Source organism: Zingiber officinale, chromosome 10A (assembly GCF_018446385.1).
Source record: "Zingiber officinale cultivar Zhangliang chromosome 10A, Zo_v1.1, whole genome shotgun sequence".
In the NCBI taxonomy this organism is placed as follows: Eukaryota; Viridiplantae; Streptophyta; class Magnoliopsida; order Zingiberales; family Zingiberaceae; genus Zingiber; species Zingiber officinale.
In genome coordinates this window covers 40680373-40689496 of record NC_056004.1, presented here as the reverse complement: position 1 = coordinate 40689496, position 9124 = coordinate 40680373, and the positions used below count along the sequence as shown (strand labels likewise).

At 34.9% G+C, this 9124-nt stretch overlaps 1 long non-coding RNA gene across 1 annotated transcript; it reads right to left on the bottom strand.

Moving 5' to 3' along the window:
- Nucleotides 1-5807: 5807 nt before the first annotated feature.
- LOC122028059 lies at nt 5808-6745 on the bottom strand. The gene is made up of 3 exons (XR_006124621.1): nt 6700-6745; nt 6403-6465; nt 5808-5930 (listed from the first exon to the last, which is right to left on the bottom strand). It is a non-coding gene; the product is annotated as an uncharacterized LOC122028059 (long non-coding RNA).
- Nucleotides 6746-9124: the final 2379 nt, after the last annotated feature.

Below are 9124 nucleotides of genomic sequence, written 5' to 3'. Positions count from 1 at the left end.
GTCAACGCCCCGCGAAAGTCAAAGGGCCAGGTGGCCGACCGGAGACGTTTTTTGACCGGCCGACCGAGGAATATCTGATGGTAAGAGGCGCCCCGGCGGGAGTCGGGGTTCCGACGCTCAGTGGAACAGTAGCAAGGAGCTGAGCGGAAGACCTAAGAGAAGGTGATATACTTTTAACAGTCCTTACATAGCACCCTACCGAAATTCTCCCCAGCATATCGAAGTAAATGGCAGTCCGGACGGGAGGGGAGTTCCGTCCGGCCAGGGCGTGAGATGAGGTCCGTCCGGTCGGCGCGTGAACTCCCCGTCCAGCCGGCCGGACGGACGTCCCGACCTGTGGTGGGTAGAGATAGACAAGAACACCTTCTGACAGCCGTCAAGTCCTATGGCTAGGTCATACTCCACGTCTGACAACGAGGTGTTCTGTTGTCCCATCAAGGACATACTCGGACTGTAGCAGTATGGCGTCAGGTATGGGTTGCGGACACGTATGCACCTCGGTGGACGTGCAGGAGCTCTTTCACCGCTCTATATAAAGAGTCGCATACTTCGCCGGAGGTACGCGTTCAACACCTCTGGAGCCACTTTCTTCACTGTTTGCTTGCCTGACTTGAGCGTCGGAGGGTCACCGCCGGGAACCCCTTCCCGGCTCGACTTCTGTGCAGGTTCGCCGGAGGTTCGTGCAACCAGTCGAAGATCCACGTCAGCAGCCGGGAGCGCCACGTGCCCAGCGTCCGTTGATTCAGCATTCGGACAGGATCAGTCATGAAGACTTATACTTTGATATCTTAAGCAAGCATCTCTTTAAAAGGTGTGGGCTATGATTGGGTATAAGTTGAAGTGTCTGAATGTGTTTAAATAGCCCACAGAGATTCACTAATCCTTATAAAAAGGAGATGTATATCCTATGACCACTCATCAGTATTGTTACTTGAAGTCTTTGGTTAAAGAATTACATGGTAAGAATATGGTACTTTGGACACATGTATGAGTAATTTAAATATACAGGATGAGGAATTATTACTTGGGCAAGGTGTGTCACAGTCAACCTAGTGGAGAGTGACACATATATCATGTTTTCAATCAAGTGGATATAATATGAGTGAAAGGAATGAGGCACGACTCAATGTAGCTACTGAAGAGTTCACAAAAATTCTGGAATCAATTATGATTTTTTAGTTAATTGGGGATTATTATGTACTAGTAGGTGTCACTTGTGATCCATCCATAATTAATGGTTAATTTTGGACGACCAACATAAATCGGGAACCTATAAGGTCTACGTACTACGAGTTTATCTGAAAGATATAAAATGAGTTTGAGAATTTGATTCTAAAATCGAGAGAGATTGTATTTGGTTGGACTAGACGAAGGGTGAATATGGAAAGAGTTTGGTTCAACAGAAGTGCGGATGGACCACGTCTTTTGAAGATGACTTGGGCTCTCTTTTAGTTTAATTATAATCCAAATTTGTTTGCTTTTAATAAAAAAATAATTTTGAACTAAGATGGTTTGACTTTCAACCAAACTTAAGGAAATATGTAAAATACCGAAAAAGGGCGAATAACCATAAGGAAAATTTCAGAAATTTTTAAAAAATTTTTGAGAATTTTTCGGAGCTCGTATAATGAGTTTAAGGGGATAAATATTTGGCCACGGAAAGTCTGTTTAGGCTACCCCATCTAAATGAGGAAATGTTTGATTTTTATAATTTCTCTTTTCTTTTTCTTTTGTTTTTCTCTCTTTTTCTTCTGTTTCTCCCCGACACCATCACCGAGCTTCTTACCCCAATCTCTTCGTCTCCTCTACTCGACGGCGCCATGCGTCGCTTCTCCTCCCACGTGAACAAAAGGGGTGGCCAAAGGGAAGTTGGGCACTTCATCTTGCCTGATTCCTTCTTCTCCGTGTCTCCCCCCTTTCTCACACTACAAGAAAAAATCCTAACAACAACAGTTTTTCACCGTTGTCGTAGACCCTTTAGAACTGTTGTTAAATGTCGTGTTGTTAAAAGGGGTGCCCAAAGACAACAGTTTTTAACCGTTGTCTTTGAAGGCAAAGACAACATTTTTACAACGGTGAAAAACTGTTGTCTTTTCCTTTAAAGACAACAGTTTTTCACCGTTGTCTTTGAGCGTCTACATTTAATAACAGTGTCTTCAACAACAGTTTTAAACTATCTACGACAACGGTGAAAAATCGTTGTCTTTTTTAGATAAAAAATAAAAAAAAATACACAATTTTCCAATATTATAAATCATTCAAAATACTAAATTTCAAAATAAAATTTAATATATAATTTTCTAACATTCAAAAATAATATCTATAACATTCTGAAGAAATTTCATAAGCAACCAACAAAATTTCATAAGCAACCAATAAAATGATAACACTATTAAAACAAAGGTAGAACAATATAACACGAGATTTTCTACTTAGATGTCGGTGAAGAGGAGGGATTTCAGCTCCTAGTGCTCCTTAATTTGTTAAAGTCTCTCCATTTTTTTAGCTTGTCGGCATTCTTCCTAATACTCTTGAGGACACCTATTCGAATAAAGATATATATTACGAATTAGAAACTAAACTGTACGCATGATTCTAATTGCACTGCATAAATGTTACATAACCATAAAAACAATTTGATATAGTCATCTAACAGAAGTGCAAAAAGCGTTATCTATGTAACATAAATGGTAACCTCTTGAAACAATATGATGGCTCTTAAATTTCTTATTAATCAGAATTTTCATTCTATGTCACTGCATACAAAGCTTCTATTATAAACCATGCAAACATTATTTTTCCCAGTGATCAAGCAGCATTAATTCTAAAAGGTACAATCTAATGCAAACGTTCCCACACACTCCATATGATGCTAAGGAGTAAGTCATACATTAAATTCTAAAAGGGACCATTAAAGGAAAGAATGCCTTAAATAAAAATGAATCCAGAAAGTTACCATAGGCTTTGGATTAATACTTTAAGTTTACATTGATCATGAGCTAAATCATAAAAAGAGAAGTGGAGTGGCATGTTACATCAGTTGACTTTCTAATCTTTAATTTAAGTTTCACCATTTAAAGAAACAAGTCTATTTCTTCCTCTTGGAATCTCAAGATCTATTACATCATTAAGCTGATGCATAGGATACCAATTTAGATGTTAACATCTTATAAAGTATATTCCTCATTAAATTTGTGTCCTCATCTTAAGAAAATCTGGAATATACTATTTTAAAGTCATGAACACGTTAAGGTTTTCACCAACTATAGTAGGAATGACTGCAGTAATTACCTGAAACAACATAAATCGTTAGTTTTGAAAGCAGAGTAGAGATATGTCATGCAACTTTTAGAAATCAATGCAACATAATCTTAAAGAATAACATTATAGCAGGATAAAGATGCTAAAAAGAGCAGTAGATTGAAACTAAAAAAATCACCAAAGAGTCTTTAATATGTATAAAACACCTTTTAGCTTCATGTTGAATACAAAGTGAACATAATCGAATGAATCGAGATGCAAATATTGCAAATGTAAGTTAAGAAAAAAAACTAAAAAATGATAAAGTAACTGTAATTTAATCTAACTTACGATTTAATTCTAGATTTGGAGAAGTAAGAAGTGTAAGCTTTTCTAGATCACCATGTACAGAAACTGAAATATTAATAGGGTCATTACTTGTCAACACATGATGTTCCTAAGAGGAAGAAATGGACTTTAGAAATAAGACCAAAGAACAAATACATTAACTGCAAGCATAGAATATGCGTGGGTGATTACACTATGTGAAAAACGACTTTTTACTTCGTTGATTACCTGAAGTAAAAGACCTATTTTTACCGAAGTAGACACGCGTGTAGTAAAAAGATTCATTTTACTTCGGATAAACTCCGAAGTCGTAGGCCTAGAAAAAACGAAGTCGTATTGGGTGTCGGGTTCGGACATATTACGAAGTAAAAAGTGCATATAACTTCGTCGGTTTTTAAAAACACCGAAGTAATTAATCCTTTTCGACTTCATCGTTTAGTATTTGTTGTGAAGTAATATACCTACTTTAACATCGGTTAAAAATGAAGTAATGGATTACTTTTACTTTGTCATATATCGTTAATTCCTGAAGTAATTATCGATTAAATTACATTTAGCTTCGTTCTGGATCGAAGTAATAGATAGATACTACTTCGGAATTTTTGGTAATAACCGAAGTAGTTGATACTATTTTACAGCAACAAATTGTATTGCTTCGAAGTTATAAGTAGATTTTACTTCGAATTTTATGAATAAAGTGAAGTATTTTTTCTCTTTTTACTTCATTATTTTTAGACTTCAGTAATTTTGAGCATCACAAAAGGTAACTTCATAAGCCTTGATTTCAGCATATGTTTATACAAAACAAATCTCCCTAAATATGGCCAAAATAAGCCATAAAAAACCAAAAACATGTACTGATTCATTCACACTACCTGCAATTCACTCCAAGAACGAGTACACAAATTCACTCCATTCAATTCTCACTTCATCATATTGTGTCTACGTATAGTACTGGTTCTTCACACAACCTGCGAACTACAATTTAGAAAGAATCATCATGTTATGTTTTGTAGATGAAAACTTTAAATCAAAACACAGTAAGTTGACAAAAAAATCATGAATTAAATTAACAAAAGCATGATAAGACAAATAAATATGTATTTTTATATGCACTCTTATAGTAACAATTTTGTTCGAATTATAGCATGTGGGTCACAGAAGCCTAAATAAATTTGGGCCTTACATGCTCATTATTTTACTGGACTAAAAGTTGAGGCATTGTCTATCACAAAAGAATATTTTTAAAAAAATCTGCCTGAAGTAAGCTCAGGTTGTGTGAAGTCCAGCAACACTTGAAGTAAGCTAACTGGAGACCAGCAATACTTGAAGTAAGCTAACTGAAGTAAGCATTATCTATCACAAAAGATAATTTTTAGAATCCTAAAAATATCTGCCTAAAGTAAGCTCAGGTTGTGTGAAGCTCAGGTTGCTTAACATATCTGTAGCTAACTTTTGCAAAAAATCTGTTATGTTTTATAGACAATTTCTGGAATCTTAAAAATCAAAGAGAAGTATAACCCAGCAACTTGGATGCTTGAAGTAAGCTCAGTGGCTACAGAAGCCCGATATGGAATGGATTTTGGAGAATACTCAACCGCCCCCACACACACACAATATTACTAAGCACACACACACACACCCCATTACTAAGCACATACACACTTTGTATAGACAAATAACTCAAAAAAACGTACCCCTATTCACCTTTACCCTCTTCCCACAGGAAAGTACGCATGTTAGCACCAAATCAGTTACTAATTTCCCCCAGCTACTAATAGAACTATGCATAACACAATTTTGTATAAAACCATAAACAGGGTGTCATCTAAGGGCGAGGAAAAAAAAGAAGGAAAGAAGTCATATCAAAGCATGAGAAGAAAGTAGTAGCAGGGCGTGAACGATTTGATTCAGTGTGCAACACTATATTTAGTTTCTTAATAATTAACTTTATGTACCACAACAGATAACTATCTCTGAACCTGTCACTACAGAGTCTAGGATAATCCTATACCCTTAATATAAAGCTTAAGTATCTAAAACAAACATGATCAGGAGATTCAGTGACAGCTCTAAACAAAGAAATACTATAAGTTACCAATCAGCACCAGGGCGTTAGAGGCTATCACTTGAAGCACCAATAACTGGTGTAACTTGCATAAGGTCAATCATACCCAACCACATGATGAAATCCATGGACTCAAGGGCAAGAAAGTTGACCTTATTATGAGATCTATCAATTGCAATAACCTCACCTTTATTCCTCATAAGAATTGCAATGGCAGTTGTTTTCCCTCCAGGAGCAGCACACATGTCCAATATTCTTTCACCTTCTTGAGGATCTAAAGAACAGAAATATATCTTTGCAAAAATTAGTAACTAAAGAACTTGATAACTCACAGCATAAAAAAACTACCTATAGCAGGTAAATGATGTTTATAACTGGAGAAGTATGATTTCAGCAATAAAAGTTGGATACTTTAATTTACTTCAATGTCAGTAGAAGCACCTTTAGTATCTGCATAAGGTATTTCCTTCCATAATCCATGAGGTTCACAAACTAGAGCAGGAAGAATACAAGATGCAACAAAGTTCTTTTATGCTAGTATCCTATAAATGAAATATCAAGCCATAAGTATTCTTTCTTGTTTCACAAAAACACAATGATCCAATGAGAACTCTAGGATTGCTTTGAAAAAATTATCAAAAAAAAAATGTAAATACTAGAAACAATTGAAACACTAAGGAAATAAGAGTGTTACTCTGAAATCAAAGACAAGCAAAGAAAACAAAAACAAGTAAATTTATTGATACCTAAAACACAAGCCGTAACAATGCTGGGCAAGTTTTGCAGAAATATTTCTCCTTCGAGTACATCTAGCCAGAGAAACAGCAGAAATAAAAGTCACAAAAAAATATATGATTTGACAAACTCTGTTTGATAAGCTACTTTGAGTTTGAGTTCAGCATGTCGCAGAACAATGAAATGCAATATGATAATAATTGGCATATGCAGACAGCAACAAGATTTCTAAAAGAGTTTAGATTAAGATGAGAAATATAATTGGTAGTATAACACTGAAGAAAAAATTCATTCATATATGAGCATACTGTAAAATGATGGAAGCTTGTACACTCGGTTTGTCATCTCCACAGTTGTCCCATAAGACACACGGAACATAGAAGCCCTTGACAATGAAGCAGTTCCTTGGCCAATATACAGGCCATTTCTTTCGTGATATTGAGGATCTGTATTTTTTTTATTGCATAAATATAAATTCACTCTGTTACATAAATGATGTCTTGAAGGAAACTAAAAAATAAATTTAAATTAAAAGATACAAGATTAAAACAAAACGAGCAGAAAATTAATAAAAACGTTCAAAAAAAACAAGTAGACAAAAACTTCTTAGGTAGGTATTCATGACAAGGTTCATATTTGCTTACACCAAAAGACTTGGAAATTATGCCACCACAATTAGCATACATCCATAGTCACCTTAAACAAATCAATATCAAAAATAAATTCATGGAAGGAAATATTCTTAGCGATTAAAATATTAAAATATTAAAATATTAAAATCATGCAAACAGAAGCAAATTAATGCACTCACTACAGTTACTTTGTAACAGCATAGATAACAACAAAATACAAATTATTAAATTAATTCGGATAGGTAAATGTCAAGAAAGTTTCAGAGAGAAAATGACTACAAATGAACCACATGTACAAGCCTACTGCATCAACTGCAATCAATCATGACAAGAAAAGATTGAAGATGCATTGCTACAATTAAGTAAAATCTCAAAAACGACTTCACATTTGGAATAACCAAAGATAAGTCATATAGAAATTCATGTTAAACTGGCATACTCAATTAGAAAACTCCAGGTTTACAGTGATGTTAGAATTAGGACAGAGACCATGTTAAAGATTTTTTCTGGCAAAATTTTCCTTAATAGTGCGAATTTAGTGAAAGATAAATCTATAGACTCATTTGAATCTCATAAAGTTCTTGGTTTATCAATTGGCATCATCGACCTGACTGCGACCCTTGTAAAACAATTCCTCGTGTAAAACCAAAAGCCCATCCACCATCTGAAATTGGCTGTTCCACAGCAACTGACACAGCAATCAGATCCCATTTTTCAACATGTGAACTGCAAGCCAAAACACCAGGAACATATACCTGCAAATCAATCAGGACAATTTTTTTTGTATCATAATTTTCTTCATGCATGATCTTTGTTGTCAACAGATGAAGATGGGTATTTCTGTAGTTAAACTCATGTCATTAATTATAAAAACAAGAAAAGGTAGATTTTTTTCTCAGAATTATCGTGCTAAAATTATTTACTGCTAGCTCAATGTGTTCTTTGATCAAAACCTGAAGATACTACATATATGTTAAGCAAAAGTTAGAGTAAGACTGTAAAAAGGTAGTCAAATTCATATCGAGCACAGTTTCATATTTTATAATCATTCCAACAGCTGTCAATATTTTCTACTCATCATGAAGAAAAATAATGCGTATTTTGTACAATATGTGGATATATAAAGAACGAAAGTATGGGATGACTCATAAATCTCATGAAGTATAGTCAGTGCTCAATAAAAATTTATATTTGTGTAGCTGAAATGCATTCTTCTACATCAAAAACCAACAATTTTAATTGGTATAAACTTTCACAATAGAAATCAATCCCATAATACACGATCCACAACAACAAACCAAATAAAGAACAACTGAAAATAGAAGTATCTACTCCAAGAAAGCATCATGAATCAACCCTTTAGGTAATGACCTCGTAAACATAGAGACTGAAAAAAAAAAAGCAAAACAAATTTTCAAACACTTGTCTTTGTTGGAAGAATAGCACCAAACCTACAACAAATTGGAAACCGTCTAAAACATGATTTTTCAAAATAAAGGAGGAGAAAAAGAAGAAGAATAAGAAAAAGAAATCGAAGGAAAGAAAACATACGGTATATCTCAAACACTTGCAACCTAAACCCTGCGTAAGAAAGTTCAAGTTGCCAAACCTTATTTTTGGCTGACTGCTACAAACCTTCGTCTCTGTTGCCTAAGACTCCAAATCGGAAGCCCTAACGAGGGGGAATGGAGAGGATTGAGATGAAGGGGAAAGCCCTAACCCAAGAGGAGCATCGGCGCGGAAGCCCTAATCCAAGAAAACGAAAGGAAGTGGGGGGAAATAAAAGTGGTCAGAGTCTCTTTGTAAAAATAAAAGTTAGCTCTTTGTACTATTACTTCAGAGTAAACACTAAAAATATATTCATGACGTTACGACTTCGGTATTTAACAAATTTCCGAAGTAATAGCTTATTTCAGTTTAAAGCGAAGCCCGTGTTTTTAAATCTGCGAAGTCTATATTTGTATATACTTCGTCGGTTTTTGCAGGGAAGTTGCTTATACACTTTTACTTCGTATATTTAAATTGACGAAGTAAATTGTGGCGAAGTAAAAAGTCATTTTTCACATACATCAAAGGTAGACTATAAACATTTTTAATTAAG